Source organism: Diabrotica undecimpunctata, chromosome 8 (genome assembly GCF_040954645.1).
Source record: "Diabrotica undecimpunctata isolate CICGRU chromosome 8, icDiaUnde3, whole genome shotgun sequence".
Lineage (NCBI taxonomy): Eukaryota > Metazoa > Arthropoda > Insecta > Coleoptera > Chrysomelidae > Diabrotica > Diabrotica undecimpunctata.
The window spans coordinates 141129710-141149123 of NC_092810.1; the positions used below are offsets into that span (position 1 = coordinate 141129710).

General features: G+C 32.0%; 1 protein-coding gene across 3 annotated transcripts in view; it reads left to right on the forward strand.

Moving 5' to 3' along the window:
• LOC140448129 (facilitated trehalose transporter Tret1-like) overlaps positions 1 to 19414 on the forward strand; it is a 111856-nt gene that overhangs the window by 71678 nt on the left and 20764 nt on the right. The window contains exons 1-2 of one of the 3 annotated variants that reach the window (XR_011951657.1): positions 2937 to 3061; positions 10591 to 10709. The gene's annotated coding sequence lies outside the window, so the exon portion shown is untranslated. Of the gene's footprint in view, positions 1 to 2936; positions 3062 to 10512; positions 10710 to 19414 lie in introns of those variants that run through there. The other 2 variants (XR_011951658.1, XR_011951656.1) reach the window with 2 other exon arrangements.

Below are 19414 nucleotides of genomic sequence, written 5' to 3' on the forward strand. Positions count from 1 at the left end.
TTATGTATTAGTTCGTCCAGCAAGTTTGTGCTTGTTTTTCTACCGGTTGACTTCCAGGATTTTATCTTCAGGTATCCCCTGGGTTCGTACCTTAGTTCAGCGCTATGTTCAGCGCTTAGGCGTATGACTGCCCGTTTGTTCTTATGTGATTGTGAGGCCTGTTGTTGGTTGTTATTTGTAGTTTGATCCAGGCTGATACTTTTGTTCTGTTAGGATTTTGCACTGTTGGCTTCTGTGCTCTTCTCTGGACTTTGTAGCACATAAAGGTCATGTAAACACGCTGGGCGAATATATGTAGCTTATCAAACGTTGATGATGTTTGAGGCACACAAAATGAATGAGGACGCGTTGCTCAGAATTGGAGGAGATGTGGGCGTGGCTGTTTAGGTCATTCATATTTGCCCAGAAACAAAAAAAAAACGAAAAAGAAAAGAAATTAGGGAGATGATAGCTACTAGAGCTAAACCAGACGTTTACCAAAAAAGATAGAAAACTAGTAATAAAAAAAAATTGGCAAAAAGACTGAAAACAAGTTATAAAAAAAAATTTTTCAAAAAGGAGGGTGCTACTTGTTTTTGAATTTATACTTCTATACGCGAGCTCTACGTTGGAAATTTGGATGGGAGTGAATCTGTAAAACCATTACATAATGAGTAAGAGAGAGACAGAAGATATATTTTCTCTCTCTTCCTCTCTCGAATATAAAAATGTTCCTTTTGTATATAATATTTAACTTTATATATATTATATAAAGATATATATATATATATATATATATATATATATATATATATATATATATATATATATATATACATATAATATTATACATATAATAAAATATTTATTAATATTATTATTTATGTGATATGTTTTGTATTATTTATTTAATGTTTATAATAATTATATTATTCTTTTGTATTTCAAAATAATAATCTCAATAAATCACTGTATGATCCAGAACTGTCAATTTTGAAATACATTTGTGTTATGTTCTCGGTAGTGTAGTAGTCAGTATCCCCGCCTGTCACGCGGGAGACCGGGATTCGATTCCCAGTCGGGGAGGACTTTTTTATTAATATTATTACATTATTGTCATTTTTAAATACTTATGGATATTGCATTTTAATTTGTATTGTATTATTATATATGGAATTATGTTGTACTGTATTGTAGTGTATTTTTTTTATGTATATTATTGTCATTTTTAAATACTTATGAATATTGCAGTTTAATTTGTACTGTATTATTATATTAATAACAGAATAAACAATGAATTTTACTGTAGAGTATGTGTAAAAAATTTTTTCATTCAACTCCTTTCATACATATATGAAAATAAAAATATACATTTTCATCAAAATATTGATTCAATCCTTCATTGTTAGTAAGTTGTTATTAATTATGGTTCTCTTTCTGCTATGTCTTACCTGTAGAATTACATATGTAATGATTGTGCAGATTGACTCCCAAATAAATTTGTAACGGCGAATGCGTGTATAGAAGTGTAACTTCCACCGGCAGTCCCACTGGACTGCCACACCCATTTTTTTTTGTGAGGATCAAAGAAACCTTAAAACCAAAATGCCTATATAAAAAAATACAAATAACAATAACCAAAATAGACAAATATTATTTATCACACTTACCTCGTGTGTTAGCTTAGCATCATGTTATCACATATTTCTTCGTAGTACTAGAGAACAGAAGATTGTTAGAGAAATGTAAAGCAATACAAAATTATAACAAACAAGCTATATTTATTAATAAACCAAATACATAAAAAAATGAGTATATTAATTTAAGTCTTAGAAACAACAATGCTATCACAAATAATACCTTTATATATCGTTATATAGAGTTTAATAAAAATTTCTCTCAATGACCTAGTAAACATGTGATTTCAAAATTAAGTGTTACTTAAAAAAAAATTAAAATTGAATATTTATATAATAAATAAATAAATAAATGCCCAAAAAATACAATTTTCGGTATGTATCCCTTTAAAAGAAGACTACTAACACTGCACGACACTGGGTACATAAAATGCTGAAGTGCTGAAATGCTGAAATATAAAAAATAACATGCGTTTTTCTCCTCCACAGATCACCATCTTTTGAAATATTCAGCAGTTATGTATGCATTTGCAGGATAAATATTATAAACAATGTTCAAAAAAGGTATAGTAAAAAGATGATGACTGGTCAGAAGTGCGCCAGATCATACTTTATATTTAATTTGATTATATGCAAACAAATTAATTATTTTAAACATTTAATGACTGACTGTAGATAAATTGATTGAATCCCCGTGGCATGCGACCGATAAAGTCAATAGTAAGATATATAAAACAAAATCTAAAAAAAGCATTTTAATAATAAAAAAAATATATTAAACAATATAAATAAAGAAAATAAATAACTAGATAAATACGTAATGAAAAAAAAAAAAAAAAAAAATAAAAAAACACCGGATGAGGAGCTGGATAATACTGGAAAAACATAACCACTGGATGCATGGATACGAAACTGGATACTATTAGAAAATTGTATACAAATAGGAGTATAATATGCTTCGTAAGTGTACCAATGGTACAATGTATGGATTTTTTTAACGTAGTTATATTGTTTTTAAAATATTAATAATATTAATTTCAGATATTAATATACTTTATTTTAATTTTAATTTTGATTGAGAATCAAAGTCAAATATGATTAGAACTCATTTTTGAAACAATAAATCTCTCTTTTCCTCTGTATTGAGCCGATCCTACTTAGTGTAAAGCTCGCCCCGCACAGTCTTAGACCAGAAGCTACACGTAGTAAATTCCTTTATAAATTTTAGTTTAATTTAAAATAAATGAGTACGACCCTGATAACCATAATGAGTTTTAGCATCATACAAATAAAATAAAATAATAAAATTTACAGTTCACAATAAAGTACCTATATAACTACATCTATACACTATTATTATCAACTGTACTACCTATTTCTATAATATCTATTATTTATTAATTAACTACCTAACTATTTGACAGCACAACCAATTTTGGAAGTAGGTAAGTTGACTTATTCACGTATATAGATCTTCCTGTTGTAGATTTTTCTTACTAGAATTATTAGAAGAGACGTAGAAAGTGTTTTTTTGTGACATGTTTAAGTTACATAATATTATTTTAAACTGTCTTAAACTATAATTAATTTTAATAAGAACTACATTTTACATTGGTTTGGACGTTTTGAATTGGAAGCGGGAAACCATTACGAAGAAAATTTAAAATTTAAAATTTTTGGTTATTCTTAGTGAAGTGGTGTATGTGTTAGTGATAAGGATGGTCACCAATTTGGATTTATTTTAAATTAAATGTTAGAAATCTCTCTTTAAACCATAGGTGCTCAAAGATTAGTAATATTCTACTATTCCTTAGTTAATGTCTTTTAACCTTTCGTATTTTTAATTAAGAGAAGTGGAAATGCCAAATTTTGAATATAAGCAAATTGTACGAACACCCTCCCATGTCAGTAGTTCGCCCAACGTTCATTTAAAAAAAACTTACATAATAAAAATAAAAGTGTTTACTTTTTACTCAGAGTTGGTAATAAAAAATTCGGTAATAAAAAAATTCTTTTTATAGTTTAATTTTATCTGACTCATATTTATATTGACAATTCAGACATAAATATTATACATAAGTGATGGATTCGGCCATTACTACTTGATGAAAATTCATTTTATATAACAATGAATACAACACAGAAAACTTTTGTTTTTAAAACTTCCACAAAATTTATTATAATATCTTATCGCTACAGCTAGCTGTTTCGGCATGGTGCCTTAAAGTGATCTATTTTTGGTATGTGTTTACACTTTATAGTTTTTAACTGAATTATGTTGAGGAGGAGAGAACTATTTGTCTCAAGTTGGGCATTCAAAATTATGTCTGTATTTTTTAATTTGTTAATTTCCATAGATTCTAATAAAGACAGCTTAAGGCCTTTATTTTGGATGTGAAGAATTAGAAATTCGTCATTAAAAGAACGATTATGGTCTAGAAAGTGAAGTGCGTACATAAAATTTGTTTTCTATTATTGAAAGCCATTTTATGTTGTGCTATACATTTGTTAAAAGTTCTACTTGTTTGACCAATGTAAGTTTTTAAACAGTAGCCACATTTAAGTTTGTGTACACCACTGTGTAAGTGCATTTTTTTGGCTTAAATATATGTCTGTATTTACAATCTCAATAATAAAGTGCAGCTTTTCCATACTTTTAGACTACATGCTGCCCCAGATCATGACAGGCGCAGGAAAATTGACTTCGTTTTTGACATAGTCGTGATAAAACGCTTAAATTTTACTGCGAATAACGCACTGCTGTCTCGAATATACATTTCAAATCTGGATTCATCACTCTATTGTATTGCATCCCATTGTGAATTTGTCCAATCTTAATGCCCTTTTTACCATTTCTTAACCTATTTTTCTATTGTTGTAATGTTAAAAGTGGATTTTTCTTAGCATAAACAAAATAAAAATTTTCAAAAATAATTCGTACTAATTTCTTAACACTATTTAACTTGCTTTGTCCATTTTTCCAATGTTGTCATTTTTTTTTTCGGTAATAATTAACTTTTATCACTTTATTTAAAGGAATAGAGCACTAGGTCTGAAATTATTTGCTAATTAAGATTTTAAAAGAATACCTTTACTTTAAAAGAATACCAAGTCAATTTTCACTTAGAGGGATAGAACGCCATGTGGACTGTTTTATTCCTCTACGCATGTGAATTACTGCCGAACATAGTGTTGCATATCTGCATGATGAGAGGTAGACTGTTAGTGGTCTAATAATAGTACTTTGCCATTTATGGTGTGTTTATAGTTGTTTGTTACTAAAATTTAGAATAATGTACCATAATTCATGTGGGAGAAAGATTCTTGAACTACTGAAAAGTTCTGCGAATTCATCTACTGCATTTACAGGTAAATACCTTTTTTGTTAAATATTTTCAAAATTATTAAAACAAAAAAAGAATGCAGTGATTTGATACCAACCTTAAAATAGCAATACTATTATATATTCTACAACTAATATTATAAGCCTAGTTTTATTTCAAAATCAAATAATACACCAAGCAATAATGTTTTAAATGAAGAGCATAATATTAGAGACGCCTTGAGTTTTGATGAAGAAGATGAGTCTTATATAGACAAAAGTTATGATGAACTACTCGTGGTGGAAATGAAATCGGATCTGTATTACTGAAATGAGCAGATACCGACATTCCTGGCAGTGCGATAGAAGAAATTATATTATGGTTGGTACGGCCAGAATAAAAATGTACACATTATTATGTGTTTCTTTTGGATACTCAATAAGTAGCCTCAAGTAAAAATCATCACTCAGAGTGTTTATTTAATCTTTGTATGAGCTTCGGTAAAATATCAGGTCGATTTTTAACAATATCTTCAGGATTTGCTGTTTCTTAAATAAAAATCAGTAAACAATGATAATGATACAAATATTCCAATAAAATAGTTGCCATATAACTATACTAGCAAAGTACATGCAACTACTCACAATCCAATGTTATTACTGTTTGATATGGTTACACTTTACTAATATAAACAACTTTTCTAATTAAAGAAAACACAGCTATAAGTATTCGAAATATCTAACAAAAACAAACTACAAACTTCTATGTACAGCTGCCAAAGTAAATCTCTGGTAAATATCTGTAACAAAATTAATAAAAACAAAATTGTATACAACAGAATGGAAATTCTTATTAACGAAACTCATACAAATATTTTAATTATTATACCAATCACAAAACAACTGTTTCTATTTTCCTTTTTTACCTAGTTTATGCATTTTAAAGACAGGTTTTTATATCAAACAATCACAAAAAGCAATAATTTTAAACGTCCAACCTTCAAAATAGTATTTTAATCAAATACTTGCAATGAATCACATACTTGGATTTAATTAATTGATAACAAAACAAATAGAAAGCATTATAGGGGATATCGGGAAGTAATTGGTCAAGTAAATAACCAATTACCTGCTGTCAATTCACTCATTAACATGAAATAGGTGAATCAATATTCAAGTTTCTACTTAAAGATCACACCCACATCGAGGCGTACACTGTCCATGCACTGATAGAGTGAAAGAGAAAAAAAACTTAACACCATGTCTACGTACATAATCTGAAACTAGAAGATTTAAAAAAAATTTTGTCTTTGTATAATGTCAAAACATCTCAAAATCCATCTTTGATTAATAGAAAAGGAGAGATTAACAAACAACAAGTTCTTCTGTCAAATTGTGTTTAACTGCAAGAAAAACAAAACAGTATGGGAACTCTGTTTTTGAAAAGTAATTTTCATTGTGAAAACCAGGAGATTGACATTGTTAAGTTTTGAAGGCGACACCTTACATTGCCAACTGTTATCACAAAGTCCAATACCTATATCCCAACAAAAGTATAATGACCTATTGGCATTACTGCCATCTGTTCCTTAATTTTGCCATGATTTTTATTAAAACTTAAAGCAGTCGTTTTTACGTAAAATACCATTTTGGTTAAATACATAGATGTATTATTTGTATTTGTACAGGTGAATTGTAGGGTTAAATAAGTTTTGTAAGTCAAATAGTATTGTAGTTGTTATTGAATACCCCAAAATGAGTCTTACACTACAATAACTTTATTAGAGGTCTACAACACTATGGCCACTAAAAAGGTTAAAAAACACAGAAATTTTTTTTTTATTGTTTTTTAATTATAAGGAATGAATTATGTAAATAACAATAAATTGAATGTTCTATGAATATATTGTTTCAATATCTTAATAAATAGCTGCAGCAATAACATTTTTTGGAGAAAAAAAATTTTAAACTGCTCTCCTGTTATTGTATGAAAATGGACATAGTGTTTCCTTCCGAGGTACATATCACTACTATTCACTACTAGTGAAGTGAATAGTAATCAGTGCAGTAGTGTCTGGGGGCTCAGGAGACTGAGACCTCGGAAGTGCTGAAGAAGACATCAGAGAGGATGTCGAAAGCTCGGCGCAATGGAAATCAGCGCGGTTCAACCCGGAAGACTGGTGAGTATATGTATATCTCCTTGTATATATAATGGAGATGAGGGATGGTGAGACCATTATATGCTCTTGCCATTATTATTTAACCTGTGCTCAGAGGAGATGTTTGCACAAGCTCTGAATAAACTCTGGTATTAAAGTCAAAGGAAGCATTGTACATAACATCATATAATATATTATATTATGCCGACGATATAGTATTAACTGCCGGAAGCAAACAAGAAGTTTAAAATATGCTAAACAAAGTAGTAAACGAGGAAGAAAAACATGGCTTTAAAATTAATGCAAAGAAAACAAAAACAATAGTAATGACGAAAAATAATTCTCTAACCATAAACTTATTAGTAAATGACAAACTAATTGAACAAGTTGAAATATCTAGGATGATGAATACACGAGATCTTAGGCTCAGAACAACAGACAAACCAGAAACGCATTTCTGCAAATGAAACAATTTTTCACCAACCGAGGTCTTGATCTAGATCTACGATATCGCATGATAAAATGCTATACACACAGTATTATTACTATATGATACGTAAGACTGAAAGGTGACCATTAGCTCGTTAAGACGCCTAGAAAACTTTGAGAAGTGGATATTTCGCAGCATTCTAAAAATTCTTGTAGACTATTTTAAACTATGTACATGTATTTTAAAACGAAAAACATCTTGTCTTATACGAAAAATATCTGACGAATATTCAGACACGGGAGATATAACTTCCTTTAACTAATAATGAAAGGAAAAGTACAAGAAACGCGTGATCCTGCTTACATAAAACCTTAATAAAAAATAAAAAAAGGATAGAATAGAGATAAATTTGCAGAAGTAATCGCCAACGTTTATTAGAGATGACCCCTAAAGAAGAAGACGATAGAGGAATCTGTTGTTCCATCCCTAATTGATTATTAATGTGACTTCTATAAAAATTTTTTTAATGTCTTTTCTCTGGTACGTTTTGTTGACATTATTTTTGTAAAGATCAACGGATTATGGGATGTTGTAAATTAACGCTTGTTCATTGTTATAAAACAATAATTTTCATGGGTATCTGTTAATACCGACTATTATCATTAGCAAACTTTATCTATGAGTTGGTAAAGATTTCTTTGTTATTAAGAAGTACGTACTTATACCTAGTGATATTCCAGCGGCGTTGTAATTTTTTAATTTTTTATTTATCATATGGCACTTGACACATTTACATTTAAATTTACATATATTCTGTATAAAACATAATAAATATGTTTACAAACGAACATCTAACTTATTTATATAGGCTATCAACACTGGAGTCGCCATTAGGAAATCCTCTGACCTGCCTTGATAGGATCTTGTGGGACACTGTTTTGTGATGTGACAGATGGTTTGTGGTTGTCCGGAGTCACAGAGTGGGGATGATCGTTTACCTAATTTGTGCATCATGTAATCGCATCTGCCGGATTCAACATAGTCCATGTATTGCGTAGTAAGTCAAAACCTGGTGGTTTTTATGTGATGCAGGGTAAGCTGCAGTTTTGTTGTTCCATCCATTCTCAAGTCCCAGTGGTCATTAAGTTGAACTCATTTTCCACAGCAGTTTGTTGTTTTTATTAGCGGTCGTCTGGAGCGTAGACTATTACCATTGGCAGCATCTATATCATAATGGATTGGCAGGATCTCGTTACTAAGTATCTTTCTATACTCACTAGTGAGGAAGTGTATGCGCCGTAGTTTGGGTGGTGAAATGTGGCTCAGTACTGATAGCCATTGCATAGGGGTGGATTTAATAATTCCAGCGAGCATTCTCATTGTTTTGCTCAATTGGGTATCTACTTTATGTATATGTGGGCTGTTAAGTTAGGCTGAAGAGCAGTATTCCGCGGTTGAGAAGACAAGGCCCAGGGCAGATGATCGCAAAGTGCTCACCATGTTGTGCCGTACAGCTTCTGGATGATGTTGTTTCTGGATTCAAGTTTTTCCGGTGCTTATGATAGATGTTCCTTGAAATATAGGGGTATGTCAAGAGTCACCCCAAGGTACTTTAGAATTGTAGTGTAGGCGAGTGTGGTGTTTTCAAATTGGATGTTGAGTGTTCTTCCTGCAAGTTATTTTGATGGAAACTAGAAACCTCTAGTTTGGTAGCGTTTGGTTGGAGCCTCCGTTTACGGAAATACTTTCCCACTGTGTGTAAGTCCGCCGTGAGGATTACTTCTGTTTCTTCTAAGAACTGTTAGCAGAAATTTTGCTCTACAGAGAAGAAATATCTTTATAAACTTTATGTTCTAAAGAAACAATGTCTGTAGAAACTTTTGAAATATCACAAGAAACTTTCCATTGATGTGATACCTCCAAAAACTTTTGAAACAGAAGAAATCACAGCAGCATACGCATAACATGCGTTTCTGTATCAAAGGCTTCATGTTTCAGGGCGATCTTAGGCCTTTTCCCAACAGGATTTAATTTTTTATCTTCCAATTTACGTCGTTAATCAGTTACTTTTAAATTACTAAGTCTTGTAGCTATTTTTCACTGAATTTATTTGAATATCTTGCTTATAACACCAATTTAATGTTTATTTTAATTTATTTCCAGTCTTCTAATACTAACACTACAAACACAATTAATTTATAATATTTATTTACTTAATTGTTCAAACTTATATTATCGACTAACCCTTTATTTTAATCGCTCTTATGTATACTGTCCACTACAAGATTCTGGAATCCCATCGAAGTCTCTCTCGGTGGTTTAGTCTCGCTTTGAACATTCGAATTGTTCGACAGGCTTGTAGAGTACTCATGAAGAACATTGTATAACGCCTTTAGAATCGTCGATATGTAGCATAGCAAGGGCTTAGACGTAACAATTTTAAAAACTACTCACTCTAGGCCAATAGTGATATGCATTGCTGTTTTTAAAATTACATTGTCTATTTAATTTTAACAGAAAAATATATAAAAAAAAATTTGAAAAACAAAGAGATGGCGTCATCACGACGTCATGGTGACATGGTCACGACAACCTAACTGTTATCACAGTTACGTTTATCCAAAATAAAAGCAAAATTAATTTTAAAAATTGTCCTGACTCGGCGTTGTTTTGCTTAAATGCTATGTAGCGAAGAAAATTTAGGTTTTCAAACCCAAACGTTCACACTGCCGAACAATTTAAACTATTTTGCACATTGGCAATTTTAGTTAGTAAAAAAGGTGAATAATTATGGTGTACATACTAGTAGTATTCATAGAGTTGTTAATAATATATGAGTCAAGAAAGATTTTAAAAGTGACTACGTAAAATTTAATGTGTAGTAAGCGTTATACCGTACCATAAATATAAAACCCTAGCCTTAAGAAAATTAATTTCTGCAAACATTTGATAATAATATAAAAACTTTGAACTTGAATAATTATTACTTAATACTCTAATATTATGATAATCATTCACAAACAACCGAATGGTTCATTCAGAGTTTATCTAGCCAATTTTTAGGTATAGCAATATGGGAAGTTATTAGGAGTAAAAAGAAATGACAGTAACAAAGGTTGTTGATAAATCTGAGGAAATACAAAGAGAAAAAACATGGTATCAAATTGCAGTAATTTCAGCAAGTAAGTTAAAATTTCCTATATTATTGATGTATGTGGCTTTAGTATTTATTACCTCTATTAATTAACCTTTAAAGATTTTGTTTACATACAATTTTACAACATACTAGTATAATAATTAAAATTATATAAAGAGTGAGTTTTAAGTCTCATTTATCTCGAAAACGGCTTGCAAGTTGTTTATAGATTTTGGTGTACATGTGTTTTGTAATGCGGTAGATATTATGGTGAGATTTACATTGTTGTCACATCGTCTGTTTTCTTTTTGGAAATCTATTAAACTTTTAAACGTAAATTATTATTTTTATAGTAATAACGTAATTATTTATTAATTACTACAAAAAAAAAAGATATTACATATAACACTAGGATCTCATGTGAACTTTTATGAGAGTTTATATGAAATATTATGTTACATTCCAAACAAATGCCAATATCATATTTGTTGCACATAGTTCTCACTGAAAGAACAATCTTATCCAGCAAAACGCCTCCACTTCTTGTCAGGAATGGTAGTTAGGAGATGGTTTATGCCATAATAGCGAAGTTCGTCTGAAATTCTATTCAAAGAAATACTGGACCTTGAAATAGACGGCCTTCCACCTTCTTTAGGATGATTTTGGTACATTTGTAGGTAAGCCTGTGCTATAGTTCTGCGAAACTCTGACTGAGATATGTTGTGGTGTTTTCTGTACAAAATTCAAGAGTTGTTTACAGCTGCATTAAAGAGACATAGCCAAGAGAGTATGCAGATTGAACGAATTTAAAACGGAACATACGAAATCAATGTATTTCGGCTCAACTCCGCTCTAGGTGGTTGGCCAACAAAAGGTTGTCAAATATTTATATTATAAACATCTAATACTTCAGCGGGCTGCTGGATTCTGAATTCATTCAAGAACAAGTCAAAACTCCACCCAAATAGGTTGACTAGAATCACTGTGAAAACTAGACTACACAAGCAGTTATTATGCTGTCAAACCACTTATCGCTTCCTTATAGTCCAAGAGATAGAGCCGAAATTTTGAACTGATCAGTAATATGACATTTCTCTATTGGAATATATTCATTGTAACTGGGTTAAGACTTTGCCTTACAGGCGGACGCCCCTCGTGGTACAGGGGGTGGCTATACAGGGATGAAGTTTTAATTTTTTTCAGAAAAATTAACGATCGATAATATGGCTGAAAATTTGCCCAGAGTAAGATCTTGGTATAACTAGACGAAATCCCAAACGCGAAAGACGCGAGAGTGGATACATAAGGGGTGGCGGACAGGGATGAAATTGCAATTTTTTGGGGAGAAATTAACGATAAGTAATATGTCCGCCATTTTCATGGCTCATTATTTAGCCCCTAAAAACTCTAAATCCAAAAGGGCGGACAGCTGGGTTGGTACAGAGAGCCATAAAACGGGGTCAAATGTACCACTTGCCTGCGCATTTTAGGTCTCGGTAACAATTTTCAAACTGATTTTATTATGATATTTTTATACCGATTGATTTGAAAATTTGTATGCTCACTTCTGTTACTATTCTGAAAAGCGTCAAGTAGAGTTTTCCTTAAAATTTTCGAAAAAAATTTCCGTAAATGAAAATTTTCGTAATTTTTTGAGGTAAAATCAAATTTATAGAATCCTTTCGATTTTCTGTAAGTTATACCATGATTTTATTCCAAAAATTTTGAAACGATTTTTCCGATAAGAAAAAAAAATTAGAAAAACTTTAAAAATTTCGTCATTTTTCTCACTCTGATTGATGGTATCACATTCATCATCTTCGTCACTTTCACTTTCAGTAATATCACATTCATTATCTGCTTCATTTTCAATCACTACTTCTCGAACTGATTCTAGCATCTGAGGTCCACTAAACAATTTGAATTTATATGTTTCATCTTCAAGCTCCCAACCATGTTCTTCAACAATCAATTCTGTTGGTACTTTTTTATGAGCATTTGTCCAAATATTTGAAATATAATGAGCTCGCAGTAGATGTTGGTGTAATTCATCTTGACATGATGGTAAGTTTGAAGCATCGAAATTTTTTAGTTTTTTTTTTAAAGGCTCGTTCACATCATGCAACTTATACTGCCGGTTAAATAGTGAAAATCTGACATCGTTTACTTTTCTGTTTGGAATTGTTCTCTTCAATCCTGTTCCATATAAGTGACATGAAAGTTTCTAAGGTTTCAAATCGAAAGATTCTAAAAATTAGGTTTTACCTCAAAAAACTACAAAAATTTTCATTTACGGAAATTTTTTTCGAAAATTTTAAGGAAAACTCTACTTGACGCTTTTCAGAATAGTAACAGAAGTGAGCATACAAATTTTCAAATTAATCGGTATAAAAATATCATAATAAAATCAGTTTGAAAATTGTTACCGAGACCTAAAATGCGCAGGCAAGTGGTACATTTGACCCCGTTTTATGGCTCTCTGTACCAACCCAGCTGTCCGCCCTTTTGGATTTAGAGTTTTTAGGGGCTAAATAATGAGCCATGAAAATGGCGGACATATTACTTATCGTTAATTTTTCCCCAAAAAATTGCAATTTCATCCCTGTCCGCCACCCCTTATGTATCCACCCTCGCGTCCGCCCTTTGGGATTTCGTCTAGTTATACCAAGATCTTACTCTGGGCAAATTTTCAGCCATATTATCGATCGTTAATTTTTCCGAAAAAAATTACAACTTCATCCCTGTATAGCCACCCCCTGTACCACGAGGGGCGTCCGCCTGTAAGACAAAGTCTTAACCCAGTTACAATGAATATATTCCAATAGAGAAATGTCATATTACTGATCAGTTCAAAATTTCGGCTCTATCTCTCCGACTATTAGGCAAGCTCCTCTTTCCTTTAAAGGAGACAGATAGTTGAACGATATTTTATACAATGTCTATCACCGGGTATGGATTTATTTTTGTCCAAGTTTTATATTGGTCCACTATTTCAAATGCAGTTCAAACAGACATATATTAAATTGTGTGTTCCGTTTTAAATTCGTTCAATCTGTATATGCTCGACCACCATTTTTAAAGCTAATCCCAATCCGATAATAAGCAATATTTAAGCATATTTAAATGATTCAATTTAAAGTAGATTAATTGTATCATTATCGATAAATTGTCCGAACATATCCACACAAGACATTTCACAATATTTTTTTTAATTTGGCGGCGGAAAATGTATGGCGTAATTATCTATAAAATTCCCATCCAAGGCTCATTTTTATACTATCTTTGAGTTTTGTTTTATCTGGCAATATAGATGTGAGTGTTCTCTGACACTTATGATTACTGGTTACATTCTTATCAGATATACTGCATGTTGCTTTATCTAAAGTAGAGAGGTAAAAAATTCTTGTTGAATGTGGGAATTTAACTTTAACTTGTGCTCTCAATTTCCAGCCTGATAATTAATTTATTCACAGTCCATACAGTATCCTCGTTTGCAGAATCTTCGTCTAAAGTGTAAACATGACTTTACGGCGATTCTCTGAATATCTTCTGTGCATGATCAATGTATGCCATTTCTAACTCTTCCTAAAATTAAAACACATAAAATGAGATCAAAATTGTCAATTCACAACTATAATTTTCTTTCTCGTATCCGTTTTAACCATATATAACGACAAGTAAAAATAAAATCATCAATCTAGACTGTAAACTTTTTTTTTTGGCTTCATAATAACCTAGCGTTACATATATATTTGTAATACAAACAAAACACCGGTTCTGCGTAAGTCTGTTAACATTCGTTTTGGAAAATACCTATCCTAACTTGTAAACAGAACTATTAGCTGAACAAATACATATATAATGTTGCATAAGTAAAAAAGAAATGGGTTTTATAATACTTACTTAAATCGTACTCCGGTTTCTATCGAATTAGTCATGTGCACCAAAAATAAATCACACAAAATAAACAATATATTTAAAGTTATTACATACAGCTTACTTCTAACGACAGAACTAGATTTGAGAACTGACCTATTACAGCATCTACGTGCTAATAGCCTAGCTAAGGTCGCACAGGAGAATTTGGTACGGGTCTACAAACGTTACATATATGTAACGCCAGGTCATAAAGGGTTAAATGGATCACCCTGTATATTTTTTGTTTTTTGAAGTCCTTAAGAAATACTGCTTATTTATGTAATGTATTCTATACCTAAATGCCATGGTGTTTGAGTTATTGCTACATTTACATTATCTTCGCCAAAGATAAAATAATACATTTAGATAGCTATGAATGTTACAATAACAACTTTGCCCTTTCAATAAATTAGTATTGTTATTGTTGATTTAAAGTCACACTGGATCGTATAACTGAAAAAGAACGAATTAAGATTTTAACACTAGAAGTACCAGAGCGGTCATTTTGACCGTTTTCTATTTTTGACCCTCTGTATTTACTTATTTATAGTTATTTTAGAAACTTGATAATTTAGGACTTTCCCAGATCTGTTGGAGAATTATAATTTCTCTTTTCCAGGTTCTTAGCGTAATTACTTTTTGAGATATGTTAATCTCTACCTAGAAGCACCTGATGCGGTCATTTTGGACGCTTTCTATTTTTTAAAGCTCTGTATTGCTTAATTATATTTATTTTTTAAAATTGATAACATAGGGCTTTTCTTAATCTATTTCAGGATTACAATTTCTCTTTTACAGGTAGTTACTTTTTGAATATGTTGATGTCTACCTAGAAAAATGCGGTCCTTCACTTATCCACGACTTCAGCTCTCCAAATAAACCCTGAGTGCCGTTCGCATAAGTTTCGTTTATTTTGCTTGCCCTATCTCCACCAGTAACTCCTGTCCCAATTTTCAACCCACGTAGTAATAATATGTGGTAGGCAAAATATTTCGTTACAATTTGGCGCCTAACGTGGGGTGTCAGGTAACGTAACAGTGAGAGTCACAAGGGTTCCTCTTTCTGCGGACGTGAGTTTGCTATTCCTTGAAGCCACGTTGTATTCTACCCAGCTTAAATAAAGAAAGAAAGATAACTTAGATTCATCAACTTACATTTGATTAACTATTTTGTCAATATCACATTTACATACATTAAGTAATTGTTTCTTTTTATTGACTTATTTAGTAAAATTTTTTAATTGAAACTGATTCATAGAATCTTTTTCATTCACAGTTCCAAATGCTATGAACCTTGGACTGTGGAAGTTAAATTAATCTTCACCTGATGGCTGGCTAACCAGTCACAACGTAGATATTATAATATATGATATTTTGGATTGACCTCGCTTGCTTTGTTCTTTGGTTTTCTAAACCAATCACTGGGGGGGAAATGGTGATCTTAACCACCTTTTCCTTTCTTTTTTTGGCTTTTTAATGACAAGTTGTCACCCAAATTTATCATATTCTTTAAATGTACCGCTCTATTGCACTAGAGGTTGGTATTTCGCCTTGCTGTTCTGTCATATTTTGACCTCAAGGCCACTGTCTTTTCACGTTGTTGGCGTGGGTGTTACACCTGTTAATTCATTTACCTACGGCACTCAGTAAGCTAAAGACCGGTAACTTCATTTTACTTTTAAATATTATATTTTAATCTTTAATTCCACCAATTCAATAATTTACCTAAAGTCAAAATTAAATTTAACTGATAATACATTGTTGGAAGTGCATCTCTCAGTTTTTTACTTAAGCTTTTTACAATAATTTTTTATATACATGTATGATTATCACATGTTCTTTTGCTGTGCTAAGTCCGTTAATTTGTAAACTGTACCTAAATTCAATTAATTGTTTATGCAACTTTAGCTCTAAATGTCCATTATCGTAAGCTTTTTCACACATTTAATATCATTGACTGTTACATGTCTTTTTAAGGTAACACACATGTTATAACTTCTCTATGGATGTTTGGCTTTTCATATTGTTCTTTTTAGATGAACTGATGATGCTTCTGAGCAGAAAGCGAAACGTCTTCAATAAATAGATGAAGTAGCCACCTTGTCTTTTATTTCTCCACTTTGACCGAAAAACCCAACACTCTTCGAGTGTTCCTTAGTTTATATATATATATATATATATATATATATATATATATATATATATATATATATATATATATATGTAAGAAAAGACAGTTCTTGCAATATAGAACACGATACTGGTGCATCTCGAGTGAGGGGAGTAGGCAGATTGAGACCCCGAACTCGAACCGAACCGTATCACTCTTGATAATGGCTACAAAATGGGTGCCGAAACGTCGAGTAATAAATTCTCAACGTGGTTCTAATGCTCTTATTGATTTGGGTTTTGTGGTAGCCGTTTTTTAAGAGTGTTTGCCTTATTGAATTAATTTCGGATGACCTATGATTGTTGTCTTATGGAACGAGAAATGAGAGTGTTGACAACTGAATTGAGTTGGGCGGGGTGATGATGTGACTGGGCATTAAGATATCGGTTTGTATGAGTGGGTTTCCGGTACACGGAATAGGAAAAACTGTGAGGTAAGTTTTTCTGAATAAGAACATCAAGGAATGGCAAAGACGCTTCAGACTCAACTTCCATCGTGAATTGAATACTAGGATGTATTCCATTCAGGTGGGAGAGGAAGAGATCTAACGTGTTTTTACCATGAGGCCAAATGACAAAAGTGTCATCAACATACCGTAACCAGCAGGTGGGTTTGAGATTTGATGAGGACAGGGCTGCTGTTTCGAAATGTTCCATGAAAATATCAGCTATTACGGGAAAGAGGGGAGATCCCATTGGGGCACCTTTGATTTGACGATAGAAATAATTTTGGAATGAAAAGTATGTATTAGACAAGCAGTGTTTTATAAGAGATAGTGTGTCTTGGGGGATTTGATGTTTAGAGTCCATGATGGAAATGGTTTCATCGATAGGAATGTTGGTGAACAAAGAAACAATGTCAAAACTAACTAGTATATCTGGAGGTAAAATAGAAATATTTTTCAGAAAATCAATAAAATGAAAAGAGTTTTTGACAAAAGACGAAGCTTTTTCGGCTAATGGTTGTAAGGATAAAGAGATATGTTTTGCCAATTTCTGAGTGGGGCAGTTGTATGCACTGACGATGGGTCTTAGGGAAACATTGGGCTTATGGATTTTTGGAAGGCCGTATATCTTTGGAATTCGGGATGATTTTTCTCTGGGTATAAGAGATTTTTTGATGTCTGAAGGTAGAGTAGACTTATTTATGATGGATTTGATCGTTTTTTTCAGATAGGTGGTGGGATCGTTTGGGACGCGTTTGTATTCTGTGGAATTGAGAAGTTCGATCATTTTGTCGAAATAATTAGAAGAGTTAAGAATGACGGTGGCATTACCTTTGTCGGCCGGAAGAATGACAATGTCAGAGTTGTTATAAAGTTCTTTGAGGGCGCGTCTTTCTGAAAGACTGATATTTGACGGTGGGGGTTTGGAAGTACGGAGAATTCTGGCGACATCTTGTCTGGCGACTTCGGCTTGGTCGGAAGGAAAATGAGAAATAGCTTCTTCAGTTTGACAAATGATTTTCTCAGTTGGTATTGAAAGAGGTGTGACAGAAAAATTGAAGCCTTTTGATAGAGCTTTGGTAGCTGAATCGGATATGTGGATATCTGAGAAATTGTGGACAACAGTAGAAGGTTGTTGATTTGAAATGGGCTTTGGATTTTGTTGAGAGATAAGTTGGTCCAGTTTACGTTTCTGGGTTTGGGTTTTGTTGTCAGAAATGTGTTGGGCTTTTTGGTGAGAAAGACGATCGAATGTGTCCCATAATAATGGATGGATATTAAAAGAGTGGATGTCATTGTAAATTTTTAAGAAGTTGGGAATTTGTTGTATCTAAGTTGCGTCGGGTGGAATGAATTGAATTTCGAAGAAGCGAAAAACCAGTTGCTCTAAGAATTTTGGAAATTGATGAAGATTTAGTATGATGTTTAACTTGAAGAGATTTTGGAATTACTTGATGGTCTCGACACGATTTAAGAAAAGCAAGGTCACAGAGAAGACGGTATTTGCGTGTTAGAAGATTAGAAAAAGATTTAGTAAGAATGAAAAATTCCTCCCCGTAGAGGCGAATAAAATGTTCGGATAAATTTCCGCGGTCAGATGAATGAAAATTACTTAGTTCTCGGGAAGAACCACGTTGAGAATTTATTACTCGACGTTTCGGCACCCATTTTGGAGCCATTATCAAGAGTGATACGGTTCGGTTCGAGTTCGGGGTCTCAATCTGCCTACTCCCCTCACTCGAGATGCACCAGTATCGTGTTCTATATTGCAAGAACTGTCTTTTCTTACATATATATATATATATATATATATATATATATATATATATATATATATATATATATATATATATATATATATATGTATGAAATATATATATATATATATATATATATATATATATATATATATATATATATATATATATATATATATAAAAATACATTTCAAATTGTAAAATCTACATGTGCTACTTTGAGGTTATGTTCAGTGAATCAAGATATATTATCTTAGCGCCAGTGCCAATCGAATCAGAATAGATAATAAAAACTTATAATACTGTGATGTGTTACATTGACTTTGATGTATAAGTTCTTTGTAAATTATTTTTCTTTTTACTTTTACAAACGGCAAAAACCTACGATCACGTTCAACGGTAACGTATGTCTGACGGTTTGTGGTTGGCGAATCGACCACATTGCTGCCACGTTGCTGGATT